Source organism: Salmo salar, chromosome 04 (assembly GCF_965601325.2).
Source record: "Salmo salar chromosome 04, fSalSal1, whole genome shotgun sequence".
In the NCBI taxonomy this organism is placed as follows: Eukaryota; Metazoa; Chordata; class Actinopteri; order Salmoniformes; family Salmonidae; genus Salmo; species Salmo salar.
Genome location: NC_138294.1, coordinates 65,420,218 through 65,438,311, shown reverse-complemented (window position 1 = coordinate 65,438,311; position 18,094 = coordinate 65,420,218). Strand labels below are relative to the sequence as shown.

Sequence of the window (18,094 nt, the reverse complement as noted above, 5' to 3'; positions counted from 1 at the left end):
GGGATTAATAGACCTAACAACTAGAAATGGGCAGACGTTTTAGTAAGTGGTGTCAGGTGTGGTCACGGGACATTTCCAAGTGTCCCTAAACCTCTCCAAAGTGGCATATGTCTGTAAATGAGATTATTCCAGTGCTATTACATATTTTCAATCCCTAAATGCTATTTGTTCGGTATAAAAATACAATTTCTACCATATCAACTTCACAAACATTGTGGTGGTGTTATGGGGTATCCAAGGTACATTCAAGTGTCCTTTCAACCTCTCCAAAGTGTCCGAATGTGGTAATTGCACTGTTTTCGCACACTGGATGTGCCTAAAAGTTATTGTTCACTATAAGAACTACATTTCTACCACACTAACCTCTCGCAAACATTGTGGTGGTGTCGGGGGACATACAGGGGATATCCAAGTGTTTTTTCAACCTCTCCAAAGTGCCTAAACATTTAGCCAGGGCATATCCAAAGTATTGGTCCCACATTCAAATGAACTGTTTACAAAAACAATATAAAAGTGACAGATAAACATAAAAACATATATAAAATGTATTATCAAATACAAACTTGGTTACACACGTGTCCTTCACTAAAATAGAAATAAGATTAACTATTACAATCCAGGTGTAGATTATTAGATTTCACTTTCACCATAGCTTGTGCATGTAGTGATAGTCTTTGAAGCAGTCCCTCTCTGCCAGGAAACAAAAAGCCAACTGACATTTCAGACAGAAGATCTGGCATTTCACCCTTTTCCCCACCTGTGTTTTGTGCAATACTTGCAGTTCTTCCTTTTGGCATGTGTGTTGGATAGTGGCGCTCACCTTGAGTGGGGCGTCTTGTGACGGTTGTGAGGTTACTTTGGGCCCCCAATTCAGCCATTTCCAACACCAGCTGCTCTCGGAAGGCCAATTGGGAGAGAGGGACTTGACCTTTTGCTTTGGCCATCTGCTTGTGGAGAATAAAGCACTTACTGTAGCAATATCCACAAAGTGGTAAAAAAAAGTCTTATACCACTTCCTGGTCTTATGGAGGACCTGGTAGTAGCCTATCAGAGCATCAGATAGGTCGACACCCCCCATGTTGGAATTGTAGTCCTTCACAGAAACTGGGAAATTCTTCCTTTTTCACCCTCCTTGAGACATGGTTGTTATTGAATGCCTTCTCCTGTGTGGTGAGCATAGTTACTTCCCTAGTGCCCTTCCGTTTCACAAAAAGCAGCTTGTTAGTCCTGATCCAACATACGGTCCCTCTCTCCGCTGTCTTTGTCATGTTGTTTACCCTAGTCTTGGGGAACCCAATTATGTTAGGACGAATGGTGCCACAAACCTCAATTTTCTTTTTCAAGAGGTCTGTGAAAAGTGGATGTAGAACCATCAGATGGGGTAACAACCTTGACCAGAAAGGGGTTGCTTGCTGGGGAGGGGTGGCTCCCAAATGTCATCATCCAAATCGACTGCATCCTCCACTCTGTGGTGAATACAATAAAGGGATGTATTGTTGTAAGACACACAGAATTACAGTTGACTACATTTACAAAACGACATTACTATGAAGTAAAAACACCAAGCCTAAACTTTATCTGTACAGAGACTCGCATAGAAAATGTGAAGCGCACACACACACACACAATGCAAACAGTAACACTTTGGAGACAAAAGCAGAGGTGAGAACCACAAAAAAAACAATGGCCATGAGAGATTAGTGGCCTCTCCAAAGTTACAAGGATGAAACTTAGAACAGAAAACAGTGACCTAATATGACAATAACTACTTTGGAATTATATAACATTGAAATGACTTGTTACATAGGCCTATGTAAACTAAATCCAAAGCACAAAAAGCAGACAACTTACAAAAAAACTAAATACATATACTCAATTAGCTATATAGTCATGAAAATAATGTACTTACAGATCTAAAAGTGGATCCAATCCTTCTAGAAATCAATCTTCGTCGGCCGAGTCGAAATCCTCATCCAAATTGCTCCCTTAATCAGAGTCCGGCTCCAGTATTTTATTCAAAGCTTCTGTGTCGGTATGCTTATTCATAGCTGCCTTTTCTTTTTAGCTTCCTGTTCGATATTCTTCGTTTCCCCCCCCTTTTGAGAAGCCAGCTTTTATGCTAAAGCGATGAAATTAAAGCGGTGAAATCTGTTTAGAAAGTAATGTATTGTGCTCGGTGTGTCTCGTCTCTGAGCCAGGTAACAATAGTTCGCATTTAGCCTAAAAGGTTCTAGGCCTTGTCAACGGCATATCCCTGGAGAGCTTATCTCATTGGCTACAAGACTGTCAATGTGCCATAGTAGCCAATCTCCTGTGTAATGGATGCAGGACACATATTTTTCATGCGCAAAAATATAGTCACTCAGTGGACATTCGATGTTGCCATTAAGTCATACATCATCAGATAATACTGGCAATAGGATAGATTTGTTCCTATCAACCTAAGGATTCATTTCATATCCCCCATTTAGCTATAGCTCAAACATAGACCACATTTAAGCTTACTTTGTAAGATGTTTGCTGTTTGGTGAAAACCTTGTGTAAAATAAACATTTTGACTCTCGGGTCTGGTGATCAATAATGGTAGGTCACAAGCAGACAAATAAGACATCCTCATGATCTGTGGTGTCCCGGCTTTCAGTGTGAATCAACGTATTCTGTGATTATTTTGTGTATGCTTCACAACGCTAACCAGAATAGCAGCCATCTTGAAATTAGGTAATCGGCTCGGCCTGCCCTTATACATTCGTATGCCCACATATGGTAGTAAGTCACACCAAAGATTTTAAGGCACAGAACAATAGCCAAGATACTCAGCTTTCCGCAGACACCCTGCTTTTGCAGATAGGGGCTATTCTTCTCATACCAGACTGAATTGACCCCAAATATGGGGACTTTACATTTAAGAGGTTAATACCTGTATATATTTAATACACAAGTGTTGAAAGCTGGCTAAAACGACAGCAAAGGCAAAAAGGTCAAACAGAAATGCCAAACTTCTTTGTTACATGCAAAAAACACATTTACAATTCGCACATGCATATTAATACCCACTTGCACATGTGTGAAATAGGACAAATGAGCACCCACCAAATTATGATTGTCAGCAAAAAGCGTAACCGTAAATAGCCAGTACAATGCATTTTGCTGTGTGAGGATAGCATTCATTTATACAGAAAGTGATACCAGGTAAGCCATTTGTATCTGCTGTGTATGTTGCAGGGTAAAGGTGTTTTTATCTATACTGTCTTCTAGCCCACCGCTAGGAGGAGCATCCACTGTACTGTACTGTACACACACGGTCATACCTCCAGCTGGACTATTATCAATGCAAAATGAGAGACACACAGAGACAAAAACACACACACCAAACGACGTAATGCTCGAGGCACAGCAGTGCGTGTTTCGCTCTCACAAACACACAGGGCATACATGAAAACAAAGCAAGCCAACTCCTCTAGGTAAGCAGGTGTGAGTGTGCGTGCCTCTGAGTGGAGGAGGAATAAGTCAGTCAGTCTATGCCTGATCCGGGGCCTGTGTGTGTTTGCGTGTGTGCCTGGGCGGGCGCGCTGCTCAGCCGAGCAGTAAATGGGGAAGGCTCAGGGGAGACCGAGCCAGCAGCCGCCGCGCTGATAATGTGTGTGTGTAGGGAGGTCTGTGTTGTAAAGCAGTGCATTAAAATTTCAGATCGTGGCACGCTAAACACTGAGGCCCGGGCTTCTGTCTGCATCAATGGAGAGCCCCAGGCATGATGTGTGTGTGTGTGTGTGTGTGTGTGTGTGTGTGTGTGTGTGTGTGTGTGTGTGTGTGTGTGTGTGTGTGTGTGTGTGTGTGTGGGGGGGAAAGTGAGGGTGGGGATGGAGGAAGCGGGGGACGATAGACACCTTGAGGGCCTGGGCCAAAACAGTGACATTCCTCCACAGACACATGAAAAAGGGAGGAGGGAAGGGGGAGGGGAAGAGAAAAGGGGGGAAAGAAGGAGGAATGGTTAGAGGAGATTTAGGAGGGTGGGTCGTACCCAAACGGTGGAGTGAATTGATGCATTCCATTATCGCGCTTCAGCGGTTCTCTCTCCTTCTCAAACACTCCTACTGTACACACTAACTTCTTTACAACAGAACGGAGGGACAGAGAAAGAGAGAATGTGTTTGTATAAAAGAAACAAGGGAGAGAAATAAATAAATAAATATAGTGAGGGAGTATAAAGAGCATGAGAGAGAAGGAGTATGAAAGGGAAAGAATGAGAGAGTGAAATGAGTAAGGAGCAAAAAAGGAAACAAAGAACAAGGTGGCTAAAGGAGAGGAGTAGCGAGTGAAGAACGAAGGAAGAGGGAAAAAAGTGGGGAAAAGCAGTCTTGTGAGGACCAAAGAACTAGAGTACACTACACACATATCACCTCATCAAGGCAGAAACCCAATTGAGAAGTCAGACATGCTCAGGTCTAAATTCAAAATCAATAGCACAGACAGGGCTTTGGCTGCTCTCGCACAGCAGAGTCCAGTTTTACGGACATGAAGACAGCAAGTCACAGCTGTTCTGAGGACATCAAACAGAGCTGTTTCTGAGAGCTAGTGGTCTTTATCCTTCTAGAACTTGTTAGGGGTTATTTCTTTCGTACAAAAAAATGCATGAAAAATGAAATGAAATGTATGCATTCACTACTGTAAGTCGCTCTGGATAAGAGCGTCTGCTAAATGACTAAAATGTAAATGTATAATGTATCATCATTGGCTCATTGGTGAAATTAGCATTATGACAATATATTTCATTAAATCATTCAAAACCCTTTATTAATGCAATTGCAGACAGAAGTTGACAATCAGGAACAGTAAGTCCTGCATCAAACAAAAGGTCTCAAGTTGTTTTATTAAACCCAAGTCCCGCCTTAGTGATGTCACTGACGACGTCATTACCTTTCTACTCCTGAGACCAAAACCCTGCATCCATGGCTATACAAACATAGAGTTTCAGTGTTATCTAAAAGCTAGGCAAAAAATGTCCCCTCCCCAAAGTTGATTTATTGTGGAATGTCTAACTTGTCTCTTATCTCCCACACTCCCCTGCAGAGTTCTGTCTCAGTCACACATTATGGCGAGAGAGAGAAAACAACTGTGGAACAATTCTAAAACTATATAATGAATATATATGTATTGTTAATCTATAGTCTAGGACCCTATAAATGTAAGGAGGGAGGGGTCTTATAACCCTTCCCCTTCTATTAATATAACATAAGCATAATCAATTATTCTAATACACCAAAGATTTCAAAGCGAATCGGAATCTAGAAATAAAAAAACTGGGTAACTTAATATAATGCAGAGACCTATGCAAAAACAATATGTTTATTAACACACATCATATGGCCTTTATGTAGATGATCTCTATAACTGCAGATGGACAGAGTATAAGGCATTGGGTAGAGACAGAGTGTGGCAGAGAGAGTCATCTCTGTGGGGTTGTGGGATTGAGGGGGGCCTCAGATCAAAGCACTATGGCTGGGGCCCCCGAGGACTAGCGCCCGTCTCCTCCTTTCTTTCCTGCTCATTACCATGCGACACACACGCATGCTTATTTAACATACTAACATACGCGCCGCCTAGCCCCCTTTGAGACAAGTTGGCAAGAACCCACTGCTCGCTCATATACAGCTCAATGTTCCCTCCATACATGAACGCACACACACGAACCAACGCACACACACAAACAAACACATACACAGTTTCTACCGGAGAGAGGTGGAAGAGACGGCCACAGGCAGACACACAGAGGGACCAGGCGGAAGGAGAGTGTGTGTGTAAGTGTGTGTGTGTGTCAGTGAGAAAAAAGATGCACTAGCCCTGCATGGATTACATAATCTACTGTAGTGAGATGGACACCAGCAGCAGAGCAATCCACATAAAAACATAGAAACTGTGTGTGAGTGAGAACATGGGTTTGGCTTCCAGCTGTGACCATTACTGTACCTGACCCCAGAGGGAGGCGGGAGAGACAAGATAGGACCCACCAACGCATCAGACACCCCTCCTAGCACCCCCTGAAAGCCCTCTTGAGCACCCCTACACACCCACTGAGGACACACAAAAGCGAAAGATTGTGCTCCTTATAGACTCAAACAGGACATTTGTGCAAGAAAACAAACTCTTGCCTAAACACAAAGTGGCTAAACTGTGGTGTCCAAACACCCGGTGAGACCTGGAGCTGCTATCAGAGGACCAACTCAGATCCCCTAGCCACATAATAATACACACAGATACAAACGACCTGAGGGCCCAGCAGAAAAGGGTGGCCACAGACCTCCAGGGAGTGATTGAAAAAAACTTCTTCCACTTTCCCTAACACACGAGTGGCCATCACCACTCTGCTACCACAGAAAAACTTTCCCCCTGTCACCATACAGAGGATGAATGCAAGCATTTCCCGTGACTGTGCCTCAAAACCCCATCCTAGATTTGGACAGCCTTTATAGCTAGGTACATCTCTACAAGGCCATGGTCCCCACCTTTGCCAGGACCCTGCAAGACATCACAATTAACCGCAGCTTCAGTACCTCACACATGAGCAACAGAGCAACCCACACAGACCTGTAAGACTCCCACCTAGACCTGCAAGACCCCCCCCCCCCGGACCTGCACCCAGACCACAGTACCACCAGTCCTACAAGAAACATGGTATAGAGGAGATGGACCCACTGGTTGCCCTCTAGGTTACAGAGAACTGGTAGTCCCATCCACCAAACTATCTGGAGTATAACAGGTGACTTGGGGTATGTTAAGTTGGTATAGATCAGACATAACCCACTATTAAATGAATCATAACAGGAGCATTTCACATCTGGTTACAAATGAATAGGGACATTCTCTCAACAGAGAAAATGTCATTCTGTGTGCTACCTATAACCTCCCAATAGAATCCCCATACTTTAAAGATGACATCTTCTCCATCATAGTGGGGGGAGATCAACCATTTCCAGGACCAGGGACATGTACGAGTCTGTGGCGACCTAAATGCCAGAACTGGACAAGGACCTGAAACTCTCAGCACACATGGGGACAACACCTACCTGGAGGTGACAGCATTCCCTCCCCAATATGCCCCCTACACACAACTACGACAAAACAACAGGTCACAACTCCTGCAGCTCTGTCGCCTGCTGGGTCTGTACATAGTCAATGGTAGGGTTCGAGGGGACTCATACAGTAGGTGCACCTATAGCTCATCTCTTGGCATTAGTACTGTAGACTACTTTATCACCGACCTCAACCCAGTCTCTCAGAGCGTTTACAGTCAGCCAACTGACATCCCTATCAGACCACAGCAAAATTACAATCCACTAGAACAGAGCAATACTCAACCATAATGAGACATTGAAGCCGAAGAAATTGCATGCTATGAAGAAATGCTATACAGTTGAAAGTGTACATACACTTAGGTTGGAGTCATTAAAACTTGTTTTTCAACCACTCCACAAATATCTTGTTAACAAACTATAGTTTTGGCAAGTCGGTTAGGACATCTACTTTATGCATGACGCAAGTAATCTTTCCAACAATTGTTTACAGACATATTATTTCACTTATTATTCACTGTATCACAATTCCAGTTGGTCAGAAGTTTACATGCACGAAGTTGACTGTGCCTTTAAACAGCTTGGAAAATTCCAGAAAATGATGTCAAGGCTTTAGAAGCTTCTGACAGGCTAATTGACATCATTTGAGTCACTGCTCCAAAACCACCATAAAAAAAGCCAGACTACGGTTTGCAACTGCACATGGGAACAAAGATCGTACTTTTTGGGAGAAATGGGCTCTGGTCTGATGAAACAAAAATAGAACTGTTTGGCCATAATGACCATCGTTATGTTTGGAGGAAAAAGGGGGATGCTTGCAAGCCGAAGAACACCATCCCAACCGTGAAGCATGGGGGTGGCAGCATCATGTTGTGGGGGTGCTTTGCTGCAGGAGGGACTGGTGCACTTCACAAAATAGATGGCATAATGAGGAAGGACAATTATGTGGATATATTGAAGCAACATCTCAAGACATCAGTCAGGAAGTTAAAGCTTGGTCGCAAATGGGTCTTCCAAATGGACAATGACCCCAAGCATACTTCCACAGTTGTGGCAAAATGGCTTAAGGACAACAAAGTCAAGGTATTGGAGTGGCCATCACAAAGCCCTGACTTCAATCCCATAGAAAATTTGTGGGCAGAACTAAAAAAGCGAGTGCGAGCAAGGAGGCCTATAAAAACCTGACTCAGTTACACCAGCTCTGTCAGGAGGAATGGGCCAAAATTCACCCAATTTATTGTGGGAAGCTTGTGGAAGGCTACCCAAAACGTTTGACCCAAGTTAAACAATTTAAAGGCAATGCTACCAAATACTAATTGAGTGTATGTAATCTTCTGACCCACTGGGAATGTGATGAAAGAAATATAAGCTGAAATAAATCATTCTCTCTACTATTATTCTGACATTTCACATTCCTAAAATAAAGTGGTGATCCTAACTAACCTAATGTAACGCCCTGGCCATAGAGAGGGGTTTTTGTTCTTTATTTTGGTTAGGCCAGGGTGTTACATTGGGTGGGCGTTCTATGTTCATTTTCTATGTTGTCTGTTTCATTGATTTTGGCCGTGTGGCTTCCAATCAGTCACAGCTGTTGTTGGTTGTTGCTGATTTGGAGTCACACATAAGTGCCTGTTTTTCCGTTGGGGTTTTGTGGGTAATTGTTTCTGTTTCGTTTCGCACCTGACAGGACTGTTTTGGCTGCCGGTTTTCTTGTTTTTTGTATCGTGTTCTTACGTTAATTAAATAACTATGATGAACACTAACTCCGCTGCGCCTTGGTCTACTCCCTCTCCCGACAGCCGTTACACCTAAGAGGAATTTTTACTCTGATAAAATGTCAGGAATTGTGAAAAACTGAGTTTAAATGTATTTGGCTAAGGTGTATGTAAACTTCCGACTTCAACTGTACATAGACATGGAATCACTGGTCACTTTAATAATGGAACACTAGTAACTTTAATAATGTTTACATACTGCTATACTCATTTCATTTGTATATAGTGTATTCTATTCTACTGTATTTTAGTTAATGCCACTCCGACATTGCTCATCCTAATTTTTATATATTTCTTAATTCCATTATTTTACATTTAGATTTGTGATTATTGTTGTGAATTGTTAGATATTACTGCACTGTTGGAGCTAGGAACACAAGCATTTCATTATACTCGCAATACATCTGCTAAATATGTGTACGTGACCAATAAAATATGATTTGATTATACAATACATAGCCTACTGCATATTAAACGTGACAAAAGATTTGAGATGTATTTTTTTTTTCTTCAATATTGGTCTTGCCTATAATCCAAAACTAAACAAATTCAGAATTGCCCTTCAATTATAGTGAATTTGATTTTGAAGAGCATAGTAATAGGTTTTTAAAATATATGTTCATTATTAATAGTCTGACACATTACCTTTATTTACAGAATATCTCACTACTGTGCATTTTCCATCTCCTCCACTCTCTCCTTCATTTCTTTCTCCAGCGTGCAGAGAGAGGGGCTGTCAACAGTTGAATTAAATATGTTTTGATGTGAAAACATATTAGGCTACTATCGATTTTCCTGAACAGATTTCACTTGGTTTCCCAAATGAAGCACTGGGTAGCTGCGGGAACAGGGTTGGAGAGCCCATGGCATACAGAGTCACGCAGCAAGAGACTGCATGTTCCTCAAACAGTGGTTGATGTGTGGAGTGAAATAACCGGAGTAGCCTACCCAGCTTGAGTTAAAACGACCGGCGGTGGCCTCCTCACTATTCAAGTGCATACAGATGACATCCATTTTCCCCCTGCCCCTGACCATTTGATAATGGACCATTCTAAATCAAAACAAATTTTGCGTATTAGTAAAGACGAGATTAAATTGAGAATAGTCTGATGGGTGGAAATATGATCACTTGATGTAATAATCTGTGCAGCCTGAGGCAAGGAACAGAGGGTAACCTTTTTTTTGCGACTTTCTCAAATCATCAATAGCAGATAGTCGTATCTTGCAGCCCATATATATTTTGATTTCTAAAACATTCTAAGGTTTGCATCATTAACAACTAAAGTTACCAAATAACTCTAAATCTAGTGTATAGGACCTGTTTCAAATGATCATTTTTACGCTCAACATAGCCACTTCATACGTGCACTCTCTGGAATGGTAAAAATATCCTTCTATTTTATTCAGCTAGTTCAATTATATTCTTCTTACTATAAAAACATAATATAAAATAATGGCATGGGACTTATAAGCTTATCTTGTCTGTTAAATGAACAAGCTACAGCCTATGGCATGGCGCATAGCCAGATAACATACAGTAGGCCAAGTTATATTGTTCTTCTGAAAGAAAATGTCTTCATATCATAATGTTTCTTTAGACCTGGCCAAAATAAATAATGGATTTATTGTGGTGTATATTCATTGATTTACTATGCTTGATTTACTATAGATGTTGCAAGAGCCTGCATCAGCTGCTTGTACTGTATACGTGGAGGCCTGGAGATGCTAAACGGGTTTATGTTAATTAACGGTCAATTATGAGTCTTTTGCATGACAAAAAAATGTCTGACAAAATTTCATGACCGCCACAGCCCTAACGGTGCCCACACATTCCACCACAAAGCCATCACCTACAGAGAAATGAAACTAGAGAAGAGTCCCCTCAGCCAGCTGGTTCTGAGTCTCTGTTCACAAACACAGACCCCACAGAGCCCAATGACAGCAACACAATTAGACCCAACCAAATGAAGAGAAAGCAAAATAACTGACCCACTGGAAAGAATCAACCAAAAATGTAGCACATTTGAATGCTATCTGGCCCTAAAAAGAGAGTACACAGTGGCAGAATACCTGTCCACTGTGAATGACCCAAAATTAAGAAAATCTTTGACTTTGTACAGACTCAGTAAGCATTGCTATTGTGATAGGTCACCATAGGCAAACCTGGCTCTCAAGAGAAGACAGGATGTGCTCACTGCCCATAAAATGTGGTGGAAACGGTGCTGAACGTTCTAAACTCCTGCCAAATGTATGACCACATTAGTGAGACACATTTCCCACAAATCACACAGACCCACAACAATTTGAAAACAAATCAAACATTGATAAACACCTATAGGTGTTAGGCAAAATACCACAGCAGCAAGATTTGTGGCCCGTTGCCATACAACCACAAACAACATTGGAAATATCACCAATATTTATCTGTTTATTTATCTCCCCCACTATTCGTACTACAACCATTTGCACATTGCTAAAATACTGTACATAGCTGATAATATAACACTTGAAATGTCTATCTTTTTAAAACATTTTTGAGTGCAATGTTTAGTGTTAATTTCTAATAGTTTTTTGGTTATGTTAAATTTGTTTCTTCTCACTTCTGCTTATTTCGGGAATGTAAACACAGAGACAGAGAGAGAGAGAGAGAGAGACAGAGAGACAGAGAGACAGAGAGACAGAGAGAGAGGAGAGAGAGAGAGAGAGATAGAGAGATAGAGAGATAGAGAGATAGAGAGATAGATAGATAGATAGATAGATAGTTGGTGAGTAAACAGGCAGCCCAGAGGTAGTGGGTACCTGCAGTATACAAGAGCTCTGGGCAAGGAAGCTTGCTATCTGGAGCATGCTAACAGGGGTCCTATCACTCCCATTGTTTTCACGCAAATACTTTTATGCTAAGCTTTAGATAAGATAACAAAGCTAAATATTTTATATGTATATTTTATATTATACTTTCTCCAACTTCACCTAGGACCGAGATACTAAGCTTTATGGGTGAATGTGTGCTGTCTCGTAGAATATGAGATGGAGAGAAAAGGCTTAAAAAGGAGGATAGTGCATTTATTGAGAGGAAAAAGAGGAGAAAAAATAGATACTGAAGAAGTGACGTGAGGGAAGAGAGGAGGATGGCCCTGCTAGAGAGGAAGTTAGGGAGGAGGGGAGGATGGCCCTGCTAGAGAGGAAGTTAGGGAGGAGGGGAGGATGGCCCTGCTAGAGAGGAAGTTAGGGAGGAGGGGAGGATGGCCCTGCTAGAGAGGAAGTTAGGGAGGAGGGGAGGATGGCCGTGCCAGAATGGAAGTTAGGGAGGGGAGGATGGCCCTGCCAGAGAGGAAGTTAGGGAGGAGGGGAGGATGGCCCTGCCAGAGAGGAAGTTAGGGAGGGGAGGATGGCCCTGCCAGAGAGGAAGTTAGGGAGGACGGGAGGATGGCCCTGCCAGAGAGGAAGTTAGGGAGGGGAGGATGGCCCTGCCAGAGAGTAAGTGAGGGAGGGGTGGATGGCCCTGCCAGAGAGGAAGTGAGGGAAGAGAGGAGGATGGCCCTGCCAGAGAGGAAGTTAGGGAGGAGGGGAGGATGGCCCTGCCAGAGAGGAAGTTAGGGAGGAGGGGAGGATGGCCCTGCCAGAGAGGAAGTTAGGGAGGAGGGGAGGATGGCCCTGCCAGAGAGGAAGTTAGGGAGGAGGGGAGGATGGCCCTGCCAGAGAGGAAGTTAGGGAGGAGGGGAGGATGGCCCTGCTAGAGAGGAAGTTAGGGAGGAGGGGAGGATGGCCCTGCCAGAGAGGAAGTTAGGGAGGGGAGGATGGCCCTGCCAAAGAGGAAGTGAGGGAAGAGAGGAAGATGGCCCTGCCAGACAGGAAGTGTGGGAGGGTAATGGCCCTGCAAGAGAGGAAGGATGAAGAGAGGCATGTTGTTGGGACACCCGGTCTTTTCAGAGTGCTGTCTGGGACTGTGGCAGTGGGGTACTGTTTTCCAGGGCGCGCTCGAAGTGGGGGATTGTTTTCCAGGGTGCGCTCTCGGCTCCAATGTAATTAGCCCTCAGAGACTGAACAAGGAGCCATTGATAAGGTACAAGGCCTTCTGTCTGAGCACTGAGACAGTGTGTGTGTGTGTACACTCAATGTGGGTGATCTGTCTGTGCTGCTGTAGGATGTGTGATTGTGTGTGTATGTAGGAATTCTGTCAATGTGAAGTTAGTGTGTGTGTGTGTGAGAAATGTGTATCAGCCTCCCAGAGTGTATAATAATGAGGGGGATCTCCACAGAGCTTCAGTAAACCATTTCCATCCCTCCCTTTTCCCCTCCCTCTCCTTCTTTCTCTCTACGGGGCCCTCCATCCCACTCGCTCTCTTCTCTGCCTCCATCAATGAATGAAAGACTATTAACAGAAATATTTTTCCCCCCAACGTGATTAGTGCTACATTATAATTAGATGGACACTTAAGCCTTGTACTAAATTGCTAAACCCTTGTTTAGCAAAAACGACTAACCCCCCCAAAATATGGGGCAGGTGGGTGGGGCCTATAATGCTTGTTTGTGTTTAAATCCTACATTTACAAACATTATGCTGCCAATATTTGCACATTTGTTGACCCTACATCTGTCTTGGAAGTCAATATGTTATTTTCAGATGTTATATCCAGGCTAGTTATGCTAATCAACCTGGATAAATACTGGTTAGATAAACAAATAATGATGACGTCAGTTACAGAAGTAGCCCAGTTTTGACAGAGTGTGTGTGTGTGTGTGAATTCTTGAGTTGCCAGATAAATGGTCTCTACCTCAGAGAATGTAATTCCCCTCTTGTCAATCACAACGTCCTGTTTATGAAATTACATCATTGCAGTCACTCAGTCAGATTGACACGCACAAAATAGAGCTTTGTGTTTCAACAAATTAACAGAAAGTCCCCTCTGCACTTTCAAGCCACAGAATTTCATTGAGTAATTTGAGAAGACATATTGAGAGTTACATACAACTGTTATAAGTTATACAGTGCCATCAGAAAGTATTCACACCCTTCAACTTTTTCCACATTTTGTTGTGTAATAAAGTGGGATTAAAATGGATCTACACAAAAAAAGTGGAACAACATTTTTTATAAATAAATAAATAAAGCACAAATTTATCTTGATTGGATAAGTATTCAACTCCCCGAGTCAATACATGTTAGAATCACCTTTACAATCACTTTTTCTGGGTAAGTCCCTAAGAGCTTTGCTCACCTGGATTGCACAATAGTCACACATGATTTCTTTTTTAATTCTTCAATCTCTGTCAAGTTGGTTGTTGATCATCGCTAGACAACCATTTTCAAGTCTTGCCATTTAAGTCAAAACTGTAACTAGGCCACTCAGGAACATTCAAGTTGTGTTGGTAAGCAACAGTGTATATTTGGCCTTGTGTTTTAGGTTATGTGTATAATGAATTTATTTCAATTGACTGATTTCCTTATATGAGCTGTAACTCAGTAAAAATGTTGAAATTGTTGCATGTTGTGTTGATATTATTGTTTTGTATAATTTGTAAAAATGTTGAATAACATAATTCCATTGACATTATGGGGCATTGTGTGCAAGCTAATTACAAAAAAAAATCTAAACATAATCAATTTAAAAATCAGGCTGTAACACAAAATGTGGAAAAAGTTAAGGGGTGGGAATACTTTCTGAAGGCACATAATGCTCAAGTACACCACAATAACAACACCAACGGAACTCTACCAGGATTTGGGAGGGACAGAAAAACACTAGACACCAAGGCCCAGTTGCCCCCAAACTGAAGCATTTGTTTTTGAGGGGTCGTCAGGGATGAGGAACCATAGAAGGCTAAACGACCATCTTATATACTACAGACCTCATTGTACAGACCATAGTTTACATTACCAGACTACAGACCAACATGAGACTACCCAGAACACTGTCTAGATTCTAGACCACATGAGATGTCACTGTAACAAACACTAGGGAACTCCAGCTTGAGCCCTGTCAGCGTCTAGGTAAACTGCCAACGTCTGCCAGGCATTTCTACACAGTGACAATCTGCCCAGACCAGCAGAGCTGTCACAGAGTGCTACTCTAAACACTGACTCCAGACCAGTAGCCAGAGAGGATTTAATGGCCACTTCAGGACAACAATACGGTGGCCCAGATTAGGCTACATGGTAAAATAAAGAGGGGGCGGGGAGTGAGACAGACAGAGAGAGAAAGACACACAGAGAGAATGAGAAAGAGAGAGAGAGCTATCTGCAGCTCAGAGAGAAGACGCAGTCGTGTGTGCTTGTGAGATAGGGAGAGAGAGCAACAGACGAGAGGATAAAAAGAGAGCAAGAGCGCTAGCTGCAGCAATAACCTGTCACTCAAATGTGGAGAGTGTGAGAAGGGAAACTTGTTCTGTTCCTCTGAAACAAAGGAGCGCTGGTGTTTAGTTTTAAGAGGAGACAGGGTTCACTAGTTCTGAGAGACAATCAGGGTGACACACACTTACCCTGACAGCACAGTCTGCCAGACAGAAAGCACTGCACTCTAGGATCACATTCTTGGTATGCAAGGCATGCCAAATACACACACAGTCACACACATAGATATACAGACAAAAACAAAGACACAGACAAACCCATTCTGTGACTGAAGGACTCGAGCAAGCACAACCATACATACACACCTCTTTCCCTGAGTGCTGTGTCTCTCTTTACTGACTAAACTCATGAGGCCTCATCCAGTCCCTACACCACAGGGAGGCCTCGCAAGGCTATGGGTGTGTGAGATAATGTGTATGTGTGACTGACACCGCAGCCCTGGCCAATAACACGGGGACTTGTATCACTTCAAACGCGACCCAGGTGTGAGCATGTGTGTCTGCGTAGATGGCCTGGCAGTGGCAACAGTAGCTTTCTTTCTTTTAGCCCTGCTTTAATTAAGAAACTCGCAGGAGCCTAGCTGGGTGGCATACAAAAGTGGTGTACAGTATGTGTGTGTGTGTGTGGCCAGGCACAGCAACAGGCAGCATTCCACTGTGATAGGCCGACACACAAATGACCCCCTGCGCACTGCCTGACCCGAGACCACAGGCCGTGCCACAGATATAACACAGTGAGAATTACCCCTCTGACATGTTTGTTTGTACTGTACACTGTATGGGCATAGGCTAATCGCCATGGAGACACACACAGTAGCTATGAAGATATGCGTGCCGTGAACACACACCGTGGTACATAGAGTACACCTTGTACGTACAGTGCCAGTTAAAAGTTTGGCCATACCTACTCATTCAAGAGTTTCTTTATTTTTACTATTTTCTACATTGTAGAATAATAGTGAAGACATCAAAACTATGAAATAACACATATGGAATCATGTAGTAACCAAGTTTTATTTTAGATTCTTCAAAGTAGCCACCCTTTGCCTTGATGGCAGCTTTTCCAACAGTCTTGAAGGAGTTCCCACATATGCTGAGCACTTGTTGGCTGCTTTTCCTTCACTCTGCGGTCCAACTCATCCCAAATCTTCTCAATTGGGCTGAGGTCGGGTGATTGTGGAGGCCAGGTCATCTGATGCAGCACACCATCACTCTTCTACTTGGTCAAATAGCCCTTACACAGCCTGGAGGTGTGTTGGGTCATTGTCCTGTTGAAAAACAAATTATAGTCCCACTAAGCGCAAACCAGATGGGATGGCGTATCGTTGCAGAATGCTGTGGTAGCCATGCTGGTTAAGTATGCCTTGAATTCTAAATAAATCACAGACAGTGTCACCAGCAAAGAACCCCCACACCATCACACCTCCTCCTCCATGCTTCACGGTGTGAACCACACATGCGGAGATCATCCGTCCACCTACTCTGCGTCTCACAAAGACACGGTGGTTAGAACCAAAAATCTCAAATTTGGACTCATCAGACCAAAGGACAGATTTCCACCAGTCTAATATCCATTGCTTGTGTTTCTTGGCCCAAGCAAGTCTCTTCTTATTATTGGTATCCTTTAGTAGTGGTTTCTTTGAAACAATTTGACCATGAAGGCCTGATTCACACAGTCTCCTCTGAACAGTTGATGTTGAGATGTGTCTGTTACTTGAACTCTGTGAAGCATTTATTTGGGCTACAATTTCTGAGGCTGGTAACTCTAATGAACTTATCCTCTGCAGCAGAGGTAACTCTGGGTCTTCCTGTAGCGGTCCTCATGAGAGTCAGCTTCATCATAGTTTGATGGTTTTTGCGACTGCACTTGAAGAAACATTCAAAGTTCTTGAGATGTTCCGTATTGACTGACCTTAATGTCATAAAGAAATTATGGACTGTTGTTTCTCTTTGCTTATTTGAGCTGTTCTTGCCATAATATGGACTTGGTCTTTTACCAAATAGGGCTATCTTCTGTATACCACCCCTACCTTGACACAACATAACTGATTGTCTCAAACGCATTAAGGAAATAAATTCCACAAATTAACTTTTAACAAGGCACACCTGTTAATTGAAATGCATTCCAGGTGACTACCTCATGAAGCTGGTTGAGAGAATGCCAAGAGTGTGCAAAGCTGTCATCAAGGCATTACTACATGATTCCATATGTGTCATTTCATAGTTTTGAAGTCTTCACTATTATTCTACAATATAGAAAATTGTAAAAATAAAGAAAACCCTTGAATGAGTAGGTGTGTCCAAACTTTTGACTGGTGCTGTACATATACCCACCGTGTATGTAGTAGACGCGCACACGCGCACGCACACACGCGCACGCACACGCACACGCACACACACACACACACAAAACCTTGCAACTAACCATGTTCTACCCATCCCAGACTACTCCATCCTCCTCCACACAACAACATTCCTTCTAACACTTTCAGGTTGAACAGAGCTGAAAAACCTCCATGTCACTCATAAATACTTTGATATGAACCATGGAGCCACACAGTGATAAATCCTGGGGACTACTTTGTACTCGGCACCGTTATGGTGAGCAATTATAGACATGCTATTCCATTCATTTCAAGTCAGGCAGGGCTGGATGGCTTACAGTACACATATCTAGGATCAGATGAGAGAATATGACTGAGTATGAAGGGGTAATGTGATATATGATTATAGAATGAGGTGGGTTATTACAGGGGATCAGATTTTCCATAGATTCAGGTGCAATTACGGCAGATGGCAACCACAGGGGTTTTATCTCCTAATCAAAGGCGCACAGCAACCAAGACGCCTCTGGGGATTTCTTGAGTGAGTGTGTGTGTGTGTGTGTGTGTGTGTGTGCGT

The 18,094-nt window shown here is 42.9% G+C and overlaps 1 protein-coding gene across 3 annotated transcripts in view; it reads right to left on the bottom strand.

The window, feature by feature from the left end:
• LOC106603419 (homeobox protein cut-like 1) overlaps window positions 1-18,094 on the bottom strand; it is a 221,878-nt gene that overhangs the window by 81,165 nt on the left and 122,619 nt on the right. The gene's annotated exons all lie outside the window — the stretch shown is intronic.